Source organism: Ursus americanus, chromosome 22, assembly GCF_024610735.1.
Source record: "Ursus americanus isolate L20-20 chromosome 22, mUrsAme1.1.p, whole genome shotgun sequence".
Taxonomy (NCBI): domain Eukaryota; kingdom Metazoa; phylum Chordata; class Mammalia; order Carnivora; family Ursidae; genus Ursus; species Ursus americanus.
The window spans coordinates 54,810,453-54,824,236 of record NC_142148.1 but is presented as its reverse complement, the minus strand read 5'-3'; positions in this window follow the sequence as shown (position 1 = coordinate 54,824,236).

Below are 13,784 nucleotides of genomic sequence, written 5' to 3'. Positions count from 1 at the left end.
ACCCATACCCTAACCCTAACACTAACCTGTACCCTAAACCTAACCGTAACCCTAACATGTACTCTAACCTGTACCCTAACCCGTACCGTAACCCTAACATTAAACTGTACCTTAACCCGTAACTTAAACCGTACCATAAACCTAACCGTAACCCTAACAAGTACCCTAACCCGTATTAAAACCTTAACCCTAAACCCTAAACCCTGACCCTAACCCATTACATGACTCATACCATAACCCATACCCTAACACTACCCGTATCCTAACCCTAACCGTAACCCTAAACCCTAAACCCTAAACTGTAACCCGTACCCTACCCCTAACCAGTACCCTTAACTTAACCTTAACCCATACCCTAACCCATACCCTAACCCGTACCCTATCCCTAACCCGTACCCTAACCCATACCCTAACCCTAAACCATACCCTATACCTATCCCTAACCCAATCCCTAACCCGTACCCTCACCCTAACCCTAAACCGTAACCTAAACTGTACCATAACCCTAAACTGTACCCTAACCCTAACCCGTACCCTAACCCTAACCTGTACCCTAAACCGTACCCATTTCCGTACGCCAACACTTACCCTAAACTGTACCCTAACCCGTACCCTAAACAGTACCCTAATGTGTACCCTAACCCATAACCTAACCCTAACCTGTACCCTAAACCTAACCCGTACTCCAACCCTAACCCTAACCCTAAACCCAAACCCTAAACCCTAACCCGTACCCTAAACCCTAATCTGTACCCTAACCCATAACCTTTAACCTGTAACCCCTAAACCCAACCCTACCCTGTACCCTCTCCTTACCCTAACCCTAACCGCTACACTCACCCATACCCTAACCGTAACCCATACCCTAACCTTAACCCGTACCCTAATCCGTAACCTAACCCCGGGGGTTGGGTACACATGGGCCCCACCACGGGACTCAGCCTGCCACCCCTCAGGAAACCATGCCCCTTGGGGCGCCACAGAGCATACCGTGAAAGGGAACTGGTAGGGCCCCCCTGAGCCCCCAGCGATCCTCGGCGGCCCCCACACCCCAACCCTGAGGCCGACGCTCATCCCACCCCAAGTCTTCCCTTCAGCTTGCCACCGAGCTCATCGCAGAGCAGGAATATCAGGCCAGCCGGGTTCCTGGGGCCTAGAACTGACCCTAGGTCAGCTGGGTAGGGCCCCTCCCCTGGGGACACCTGAGCCCCACTGCAGGACAAAGCCTGAAAGCCTGCAGGAAACCGTGCCCCTAGGGAGGCTGTAGAGCATTCAGCATGGGAAAACCTGGAGGGCCCCCAGAGCCCCCGGCGAACTTCGGCGATCCCTAAACCCAATCTTGAAGCCCATGCTCACCCCACCCCACACCCTCACCTCAGCCCGCAGCGGAGCTCGCCACATAATGGGCAGATCTGGCCTGCGGGATTCCTGGGCCCCAACCCTAACCCTAGTTCATCTGTGGAGGGGCCCCTCCCCAGGAGCCTGGAGACGCAGCCGCGGGGATTCTGGACACTTGAGCCCCACAGCAGGACTCAGTCTGCCACCCCGCAGGAAACTGTGCACCTTGGGAGGCCATAGAGCACTCAGGGCGGGAGAACCAGGAGGAGTCTCCTGAGGCACCAGCGAACTTCGGCGGCATCCCGCACCCCAACCCTGAGGCCCATGCTCACCCTCCCCACACCCTCACCTCAGCCCATGTAGCTCGCCATACAGCCAGCAGATTGGGCCTGCGGGGCTCCTGGGGCCTAACCCGAGCCCTAGGTCAGCCGTGGGTGTGGGAGCCTCCCCAGGAGCCTTACACCACAGCCCTGGGGAATTGGGAAACCTGTGCCCCACCGCAGGACTCATCTTGCCACCCGACAGGAAATCGTGCCCCTTGGGGCTCTATGGAGCCTACAGGGCACGAGAACTTGGGGAGGCCCCCAGAGCCCATCCCCACTTTTGGCAGCCGCCCTTGCCCCAACCCTGAGGCCCATGCTCACTCTCCCCCATGGCCTCCTCTCAGCCCTCCACAGAGCTCGCTGCACAGCCTGCAGATTGTCCCTGCCTAGGTTCTGGACACTAACCCTTACCCTAGGTTGGCCACAGAAGGGTCCCTCCCCAGGGTACTGGCACCCCACTCTAGGGGATTGGGGACACCCAAGCCCCACCATAGGACTCAGCCTTCAGCCCACAGTAAACTGTACCATTTGGGGGCACAACACAGCATTCAGGGCAAGAGAATTGGGGCAACCCTGAGAGCCCCTTCTGGTGAACCCCGACCTTTGTGGGCCCTTCCGGATGAAACCCCAAGGCTCACACTCACCCGCCCTTGTGCCCTCATCTCACTCGGCCTGGGAGTTCTCTGAGCACTGGGCAGTTCGGACCTGCTGTCTCTTGAGGCCTAACCTAACCCTGGGTCTTGTGCTGAGGGTCCCTCCCTGTTTGCCTGCCTCCAAGGCAGCAGGCATTGGGCTCACCTCTGCACGACTAGAGGACTCAGCCTGCCCCACAGCAGGAAACTGTCCATTTGGGGCTGCAGCAAGGATTCATAGGAAAATCAGAGGGCCACACTCAGCCCATCCCAGGCAACCCCTACTTTGAGAGATCTCCCCAGAACCAATTAGTAGCTTCACACTGACCTTTAAACTTGCTCTCCACGGAGATCTTTTGAAATCCTTCACAATTCCAACCGATGGCATCATCCAGCTTCAGTGCCTTACCCAGCTTTAGGTCTTGAGATGGATTAAAATGGGAAGTCATTTCACTGATGATGACGTACTGGTGACCAAAAGATACATGCATAAATGCTTCATATCACTTGGCTTCAGGGAAATGCAAATCTAAACCCCTATAGATGCCATATCACACGAGGCCGAATATCTAAAAATGAGAAGACATGAAACTATACATGTTGGAGAGGATGTGGAGAAACGGGAACCCTCTTACACCCCTGTACGAATGCAGTCCGGTACAGCCATTCTTGAAAATGGTACGGAGTTTCCTCAAGAAGTTATAAATAAAGCTACCTATGTCCCAGCAATTGCACTACTGGGTATTTACCCCAAAGAGACAGAGGTAGTGAAGACGGGACACATGCACCCCAGTGTTCATAGCAGCAATATCCATAATAGACACACTATGGAAGGAGTGTAGATGACCATGGATAGATGAATGGATAAAGAAGATGTGGATTATATATATATATATATATAATGGGATATTACTCAGCCATCAGAAAGGATGAATACTTACCATCACACCGACCTGGGTGGAGCTGGAGGGTATTATGCTGAGTGGAATAAGTCAATGAAAGAAAGACAATGATCATATGCTTTCACTCCTATGTGGAATATCAGAAGCAAGGAAGAAGACCATAGGGGATGGAAGGGAGAATAGAATGGGAGTCATCAGAGAGGGAGAAAACCCATGATGGACTCTTAACTATCGCAAGAAACTGATGATTGTTGGAGGAGAATTTGGGGGGGGGGGGGTAACTGGGTGAGTAGCATTAAGGAGGTCACATGATACAATGAGCACTGGGTGTTACACACAACTGAAAATTCATTGAAGACTACATCTGAAACTAATGATGTACTGTAAGTTGGCTAACTGAATTTAAATTAAAGAACAAAAGACCTCGAATAAACAATCCTAAACATTTGTATGGAACCACTAAAGATTCCAAACAGCCAGTGCAATGAGGAAAAGAAAAACAAAGCTGGAGGACTCACAATTTCAGATTTCAGGTTATACTACAAAGCTGCAGTCATTCTGACAAGACAGTACGGCACAAAAATAGACACAGCGACCAAAGGAACAGGATACAAGTTCAGACAGAAACCCAAAATTATGTGGTCCATGAATCTTCCACAAAACAAGCAACGATATCAAAAAGGAAAGGACAGTCTCTAAAACAAATCGTGTTGGGAAAACTAGACAGCTACGCACAAAAGAATGAAATTAGACTGCTTTCTTACACAATACAGACAAACACAAAACAGTTTCAAGACCTCAATATGAGACCTGAATCCATAAAAATCCTACAGGAGGGAAGACAGTAACTTCTTGACATGGACCATACCAACGTTTTTCTAGACTGTGTCCTGTGGAAAAGGAAATGAAAGCAAAAATAAACTATTGGGAATACAGCAAAATAAAAAGTTTCCACACGGCAAAAGAACAATGAAAACGTAAAAATAATAAGACAACCTACTCAAAGGGAGAAGATATTTGCAAAGATCATATGCAATAAAGGGATAGTGTCCAAAACATATACAACTGATACTACTCAACCCCCCAAAAACAAATAATCCAGTTAAAAAATAGGCAGAGGACATGGACAGACATTTCTCCAAAGAAGAAATACAAATGGCCAAGAGTCCCGTGAAAAGATGTTCACCATCACCCATCATCAGGAAAATGTAAATCCAAAGGACAATGAGGTAATACCTCAAACCTGTCAGAATGGCAAGCATCAAAAGCACAACAAAGAGCAGGTGTTGGGAGGATGTGGATAAAGGGGAATCCTCATGAACTGTTAGTGGGAATGCAAACTGTAGTGGCCACCATGGAAAACAGTATGAAGGTTCCTCAAAAAATTAAATATAGAACTACCCTACAATCCAACAATCACACTACTCGTATTTACCCAAAGAACAGTTAAACAGTAACGTAAAAGGATACGTGCACCCCTATGTGTCTTGCACCATTATTTACAATATCACAATATGGAAGCAACCCAAGGGTCTGTAGAAAAATTGACAAATGAGATGATAGATGTGTGTATTCACACACACACACACACACACACACACACACACACACACACACACAATGGAGTATTACTCGGCTTGAAAAAGAATGAAACCTTGCCATTTGCAGACACATAGATGGAGCTAGAGAGTATTATCCTAACTAAAATCAGTCAGTCAGAGAAAGACAAATCCCATACGATGTCACTCTAATGGGGAATTTAAAAAACAAACAAAAATAAATAACTAAATGAGAAAAAGGAGACACACCAAAATACAAACTCTTAACAATAGAGAACAAACGGATGGTTACCAGAGAGGAGGTGAATAGAGGGATGAGTGAAATAGATGAAGGGGATTAATAGGATGCTTTTCTTGATGACCACTGAGTAATATATAGAATTACTGAATCACTCTATTGTACACCTGAAACGAATGTAACACTGTATGTTAGCTCTACTGGAATTAAAATAAATTTTTAAAAAAGAATTTTTGTTTCAGGAACCTCTTTGAAAAAGCTTTTCCTGTGCAATGTGCATAAGCCCTACTTGGGAGGATTCACTCTACAATAATTATTCACTATATGCTTTGAATTCAGATTTCACTGAGTTCTTACTGTGGATCCCAGGCCACGGGAGCCATGGTCCTTTTCTGTCCAGGCTCAGCAACTATGCATTCAAGATTGGAAGTAGAGACACATGTCACTTCACAGTCCAGAAAGCTATTATTGTTTCTGTTTCAGTGTGAGAGAGTCACAGACTTTGGGACAGGTTTCAGAGCAGTTATATTATGGATCCTTGATCTCTACTTCAATGTTCATTGCCTGGATCCATTTGGCTAATAGGTTCCCTGTGGATGGGCTTGCTTCCAAGCACATAGATGGAAGATGCACAGGTGGGTAGGATTGGTGCGGGACAGGAAGAAGACCAAAAGCAGACAAGAGTCAGACCCCACCCCTGATCCAGGAACTGCTACGGGAGAGGGTACGGGAGGTAGAATCCATGCGAAACTCCAAGGTCACCAGCTGAACACAGGAGGCATAGGTCAAGGGATCTGGAGATGCAGGGGTTGAAGGCTGCTCTGAGCTACCTCTGGGAGGAAGGGAGGGAAGGAATGAGGAGACACTGCCTCCCCTGGCCCATGCCAGCTGCTCACGACTCCTACACGCATCCGTCTACACAGCTGACACAGCCTGGGCTCAGGATGGTCTGGCTCGGGTCCCTCAATCCTCAGTGGGACAGCTGGTCCCAGGGCTCAAAGACATGCTGAGGGAGATGAGAGGGAAAGCTGCCCCACCCAGGTCATCCCCTCCTTGAACAGACAGCCCTTCAGAACTGCTAAAAAAAACCCCACTAACGGGGTTGAAAGACATGCCATAGATGAACTAAGGCATAGAGTTATGTAAAATGACATTTATTTTTAAGTTGAGAGCTGTCATCTCAGGAAGTGGGGAGAGCTTCCCTGAAGAAGACTGAGGGGAGGGCAGGCCATGCTGAAAAGGGAGACATGGCTCTCCTGATTGGGGACCTGCAGCCCCCTTGCAGTGCAGGGCATCATCCTCGCAACATACGAGATCCATGGAAGTGTTACATCAGGGCTAGATGTTTGTCTCAAGAAGGCTACCCTGGCATCGGAGTGCACAGAGCACCAGGGACGAGGGCCAGATGGAGGACGGACAATACCCCGGAGGCCATGGGGCAAGAGCAGAGGCACATGACCTTGAAGATGATGATGAAAAGCAGGAGGTGGCAGCATGGAGCCGGCTCGAAAGTGCCATGGGAGCAGTGCCCACAGCAACACTGACTGGGTGCCTTCTGTGCCCAGTGTGGCTGACTTCAGTGGGCTCCAGACTATTCCTGACCACAAGTCTAGGAAGTTTGTACCACCCCTCGGCCTCCTCTCCCCTTGCAGCTGATAGGAATCACGGTCAAAGACCCTGGTCAGCTTTCTTGGAAACCAAGCAGTGGCTCCCCCGCACGCTGCACCTCTGGTCGTGGTCCAGTGCGACCCTCGTGCCTGGCCAGACACTGATGTCTACCTGTCTCCACACAAATCCACAGACAGGAGTGTGTCCCTGAATTCCACAGCACCTGATGAGACAGATCCAAAGAACCCAACACCCAGTGGGTCACTCGGGACCTCACCTATGGTCATGGTACTCACCATAAACTATTTCTGTCACTTCCCACAGAAAGCCTGGTTCTGATCCCCCACAATACCATACATCCTGGTTGCTGACCTGGGGTCATGCCATGAACCCACATGGCACCTTTCTTTAAGTGAAGGCTATGTCTACACCTCCTAGAAAATATTTCTAATGAAGTACAAGTCCATATGGACTTTGGTGTGAATGGTAGCACACAGCCTGCATGGTAGTAGTCAGTAATTCTAACAAGGGTTACCCCACCCCCCGTCTCACAAAAGCTTCCTCCATCCCCACTGAACTCATGGTCTGCCCTCAGAAAACCCTCCAGGAAACAAACCTTTCATCTGAATGCTCTCTCCATCTTCTGCTTCAAACCTTGTCCAACCACAATGATATGAAACTAGAAATCAGTCTCAAGAAAAAAATGGGACAGTCAAAAATAGGTCCAGATTTTTGGGGCCTGGGGGGCTCAGTAGTTAAGGATCTGCTTTCAGCTCAGTTCTTGATCCCAGGATCCTGGGATCTAGCCCGAATCAGGCTCCTTGCTCAGCGGGAAGCCCGCTTCTCCCTCTCCCACCCCCATGCTTGCGTTCATCTCTCGCTGTCTCACTCTCTGTCAGATATATAAATAATCTTAAAAAAATATGTGGAGATTTAACAACATGCTACTGAACAACCAACAGTCAAAGAAGAAATCAAAAAAATTTTAGAAGTACCTTGACACTGATGAAAAAGACAACTTCCAAAAACTTATGGGATGCAGCAATAGTAGCTTTATGGGAGACATTCATAGAAATTCAAGTCTTCATCAATCCATGAGAATGCTCTCCAATAAACAACCTGATTTATGTGGTAAAGAAGTAGAAAATAAAACAACAAACAAAGCCCCAAATTAGTAGAAATAAGGAAATAACAAAATGGAATGCATAAATAAATCCAACGGAGACTAAAAAGACTAAAAAGGAAAAAAAAAACAATGAAAATGAGAGCTGCCTTTTTTGGAAAGGTAAACAAAACTGACAAACTTAGCTAGACTCACCGAGAAAGACAGAGGACTCAAATACAACCAGGAAGGAAAGATAATGGATTCCTGTATCATATCAAAATCAAAAGAACTCTTCATCCTTGATCACAACAACTTCTTGCAAGCAAAGTCTCTAAAGGCAAAGGAAATAAAAGCAAAAATGAACTATTGGCACTTCATCAGGATAAAAAGCTTCTGCTCGGCAAAGTAAAAGATCAACAAAACAAGAAGGCAACCTATGGAATCGAAGAAGATATCTGCAAATGATATTACAGATAAAGGGCTGGTATCCAAGATCTATAAAGAACTCCTCAAACTCGACACCCAAAAATGGGCAGAAGACACAAAGAGATACTTCTCCAGAGAAGACATACAAATGGCCAACAGACACATGAAGAAATGCTCCACATCACTTGCCATCAGGCAAATACAAATCAAAACTACTTGAGATACCACCTTACACCAGTTAGAATGGTTAAAATTAACAAGGCAGGGGGCACCTGGGTGGCACAGTAGTTAAGCACCTGTCTTCGGCTCAGGGCGTGATCCTGGCATTATGGGATCGAGCCTCACATCAGGCTCCGCCGCTATGAGCCTGTTTCTTCCTCTCCCACTCCCCCTGCTTGTGTTCCCTCTCTCGCTAGATGTCTATATCTCTGTGGAATAAATAAATTAAATATTGAAAAAAAATTAGGAAATAAAAAAAGTCAGAGAGGATGTGGAGAAAGCAGAGCCCTCTTACACCACTCGTGAGAATTCAAGCTGGTAGAGCCACTTTTGAAAACAATATGGAGGATCCTCAAGACGTTAAACACAGAGCTATCCTATGACCCACCAATTGCACTACTGGGTATTTACCCCATAGACACAGAGTAATGAAAAGAAGGGCACCTGTATCCCAATGTTCATAGCAGCAATGTCTATAGTAGCCAAACTGTGGAAGGAGCCAAGATGTCCTTCAGCAGATGAATGGACAAAGAAGATGTGGTTCATGTATACAATGGAATATTACTCAGTCATCAGAAAGGATGAATACCCCCCATTTGCACCAACGTGGATGGACCAGGAGGGGATTATGCTAAGTGAAATTAAGTCAAGCAGAGAAAGACAATTATCATATGGTTTCACTCCTATGTGGAATGGAAGGAATAGCATGGAGGACATTAGAAGAAGGAAGGGAAAAGTGAAGTGGGGGAATGAGAGGGGGACATGAACCATGAGAGACTACTGACACTGGGAAACAATCTGAAGGTTGCAGAAAGGGGGGGGAAGGGGAATGGGTTATCCTGGTGATGGGTATTAAGGAGGGCACATGTTGGGGCGCCTGGGTGGCACAGCAGTTAAGCGTCTGCCTTCGGCTCAGGGTGTGATTCCGGCGTTATGGGATCGAGCCCCACAAAAGGCTCCTCCACTTTGAGCCTGCTTCTTCCTCTCCCACTCCCCCTACTTGTGTTCCCTCTCTCACTGGCTGTGTCTATCTCTGTCGAATAAATAAATAAATTCTTTAAAAAAAAAGGAGGGCACGTGTCATAATGAGCACTGGGTGTTATATGCAAACAATGAATCATGGAGCACTACATCAAAAACAAATGAAGTACTGTAGGGTGAATAACAATTTTTAAAAAAGAGAAAGATATAAAATCCATACAGGAAAACTGTCACAATTTGCAAATAACATGAAATCCAGAAAGATTCCACACACACACACACAAAAAAAAAACCTGTTAGAATAAAAAAATTCAAGAAAGCTGCAGGATATATAGTCAATATACAGAGACCTCTTGTCTTTATTTTTTTCAGATTTTATTTATTTATTTGACAGGAAGAGAAAAAGCACCAGCAGGGGGAGTGCCAGAAAGAGGGAAAAGCAGACCCTCGCTAAGCTGGCAGCCCAACACGGGGCTCTATCCCAGAACTCTGGGATCATGACCTGAGCTAAAGGTAGACGCTTCACTTATGGAGCCACCCAGATGACCTAACTTCTTGCATTTCTGTATACTGATAACACACTTTCACACAGAGAAATTAAAAAGGCAACGCCATTTAAAATTGCATAAAAAAATCTAGAAATAAAAGTAACCAAGAATGATAAAGACATAGTACACTCAACACATGGCAGAAAAGAAATGAAAAATATGTGTCAAGGGCGGCAGAATGTATGGGTCAAAGATTTGGAAGGCAACACAAACAAATGGAAGCATACGCCATGCTCCTTAACTGGAAGAGTTAATTATGTGAACATGTCCATCATACCCAAAGCAATCGACAGATGTGATGAAATCCCTATCTGAATTACACTGGCATTATTCGAGGAAATAGAAAACAGTCCTCAAACTTGTATGGAATCACAAAAGACCCCAAATACCCAAAGCAACCTGGAGAAAGAGGTTCAGTCAACACACACCTGGATTTCAAGCTAGATTACAAAGCTATTGTCATCAAAACAGGATGGTACTGGCATAAACACAGACACCAGGTCAGTGGAACAGAACAGAAAGCTCAGAAACTTACCCACAAGTAGATGATCCTAACTTACGACACAACAGCAGAAGATATGCCATGAGGGAAGGACTGTCTCTTCAGTGAGCGGTAACAGGCAAACGGGACACTAAATGCAGAAGAATATAACTGGGCCACTTTCTTACACCACACACAAAAATTTTAATGGATGAATGATTTGAACATAAGACCTGAATCCATAAACCTCCAAGAAGACACAGATACTAAGTCTCTCGACATTGGTTTTGGCAAAGAGTCTTCAGATCGGACACCAAATGCAAAGGCAACAAAAGCAAAAATAAACAAGTGGAACAACATCAAACTGAAATCTTCCACACGGCAAAAGAAACAATCAAAAACATAAAAGGCCACTTACCCATTAAGAAAAAAATATCTGCGAATCATATGTGTGAGAAGAGGCTAATATCCAAAATACACACAACACTCATACAAATCAAAACAAAACAAAACAAAAAACTATATAAACAAATGGGAGGAATATGTGAATAGATACTTTCCAAAGATGGCACACAGGTGCCAACAGACAGAAAAAGTTGTTCGACATCACTAATCATCGTCAGGGAAACATCAGTCAAACCCACAATCGGCTATCCTCTCACAACTGTTGGAACAGAATTGTCCCAGAGACAGACACCAGGTGGGGTCAAGGGTGTGCAGACGAGGAGACACTGTGCACTGTTGGTGGGAGTGGAAATTGGTGCAGCCACTGTGATAAATGGTATGGAGGTTTCTGAAAAAATAAACTACCCCAAAACCCAGTAATGGCTCTACTGAGTATTGATTTGAAGAACACAAAAATGCTGCCTCAAAAAGACAGATACACTCCCACGTTCACTGCAGCATTATTCACAAGAACCAGACATGGAAACACAGACCTTGGGGGCCTTATGCCAAGTAACTCAGACACAGAAAGACCAATACCAGATGCTCTCATGTACATTCCACGTGGAATAAACAAATAGTGAACGCATAGATACTGAGAGCAGGTTGGTAGGTGCCAGATTTTGGGATGGGGTGGTAGAAACAGGTGAAGGTGGTCAAAGTCTCAATGTTTGAGTGAGAAAATCCTATAGTCATGAAATGTTCTGTCCAGCATGGAGACTAAAACTAACCCCGCAGCATGGGGAATAGGTTTCCCTGCTCTTTGAAAGTACAGGGCTTCTGAGAAACCTCGCACAGCAGAAATGGTGTCAAGAAGGAATGACCATTAATTTACACGAACAATTAGACAGTGTGCTCAGACTCTAAAATTCCTTCTCTTTGGCTTTTCTTAGGCCTCAGGACACAAGTTTCTAACAGAGGCCCAGCATAAATGAAGATAAAGCACAGCAGAAGCCCACAGACACCATTCAAAGTACTGGTGGCTGGATGCTGAGAGCGGTTCCCAGAGAAAGGAGCTGGTTGGGGTGCACGCCGCCTCTGTCGTGCTTCTGTCCAAAAGAGATGCTGAACGCGATTCTCACTGTTCACCTTTTTTCATAAGAGGGAAATCCTCTTCAGGTCTCTTCCTCCTGCTGAAGCTGGGTAATAACGTAGTTCTTTCAGGAAAGCCCAGTGTCTTACTGTGAATGTTTAAAAATTGGGGGATACTTGTACCTGAGCATTGCTGAGGGAGGAGATGTGAAAGGTCCTCCCAGACACAAATCTCAGCAGATCCACCGGGAAAGGCACCTTCCTCAGCATGCAGAACACACACTACCTCCTACCCCCCCGGGAAACCCTCTCCTTCCCCTTGATCAGGACAACCCACAACAGCTGGGAATTACCCCAATTTCTCTGTTCTCCTGCTCCTAATAGTTAACCCATCAGCAAATCCTGTGAGCTCCATCTTCAAAATGGTCCCAGAATAGGTCTAACCACTCCATCCAAGGCCACCTGTCTGGTCCACAGTGCCTGAGTTCCTGGAAAAGCTTCGTCATTAACCTGTCTTGCCATCTTGAATCCTCTGTCATCTGTTCTCAACACTGTAGCCAGGACGGCCCAGAGAAACAGGGTCTTGTGGGGTTATAGCTCTGGAATGGCTTTCTGTCACCCTCTGTCACCTCTCTGAGCTCATGTCCTAAGCTGTCTCCAATGGCCACAGGGCCTTCTTGCTGCTCCTGGACATACCTGGAATTCTCCTGGCCCAGAGCCTTTGCACATGCTTTCCCTTCTGTTCAGAATGTTCTTGATGTGTTCTCACTCACCTTTGGAGAAGTCTGAATTGGAGTGACAGGGACAGAAGATGAGGCTGTGTGTGTTGGGTGAGGCTGGTGGCTCAGAAGAAGGTTCTCTGCCAGCTCTCTGCCTGTTCCTCACTTGTCCTCAGCCAGGAAATTGCACACAGCCCTCACCTGTCACAACTCTCACCCAGGAGACCCACAGCCACCCCTGGAGCCCAGCCTGAACACACCCTGCTGCAGAATGCATTCAGCTCTCCTCTGGGACCCCTGTCAGCTTTACCCAGTCCTGGAATTCCCCCGTCTCCTGCAAAGCTCCCGGATTCCCCCTTTGCTTCAAAATCACACTGGTGCAAGTCTTTCATGAGAAAGCTATAACGCTAACTAATGAAAAGTTCACACCTACTTTCCCCTTCTGTTGCCTTTCTCTCCACCTTCTTTCTCTCTACCTGTGCAAACTGTAACATATCAGTGGAACATGAACATGCTCTGAGATCTGAATCTTTCATTGCAGCTTTCTGAGGACTCCTTATGTTATAAGACTCTATTGTATCCTACAACAGGGTGTTTTACAACTATCCTCTATAGAATAGTACTGCCCAAATCACTAAAATTTTACCTCACTCTTCATGAAGCAGAACACTTTTTCCTTTCTTCTTTTACTTCAATTCCAGTTAGTTCACATGCCATGGAATATTTGCTTCAGGGGTAGGATTTAGTGATTCCTCACCTGCATACAGTACCCGGTGCTCATCACAAGTGCCCTCCTTAATACCCCTCACCCATTAAATACTCCTCCCACACCGTTGTCCTGCAGCAACACTCAGTTTGTTCTCCAAGGTTGAGTCTATTTCCTTGTTTGCCTCCCTCATCACCCCTCCACTCTGTTCATCTGTTTTTTTTCTCAAATTCCAGAAGCGTGAGAGTATAGGATATTTGTCTTTCCTCACTGATTGTGCTTAGCTTAATACACTCTAGATCCATCCACATCCTTGCAAATGGTAAGATTTCATTCTTTTTGAAGCTGGGTCATATTCCATTATATATATGTATCCCACATCTGCTTTATCCATTCATCAGTGCATGGACTTTGGGATTCTCTCCATAGTTTGGCTGCTGTGGACATTACTGCCATAAACATCATGGTGCATGGACCCCCTTCGAATCTGCATTTCTGTATCCTTTGGGTAAATACCTAGGAG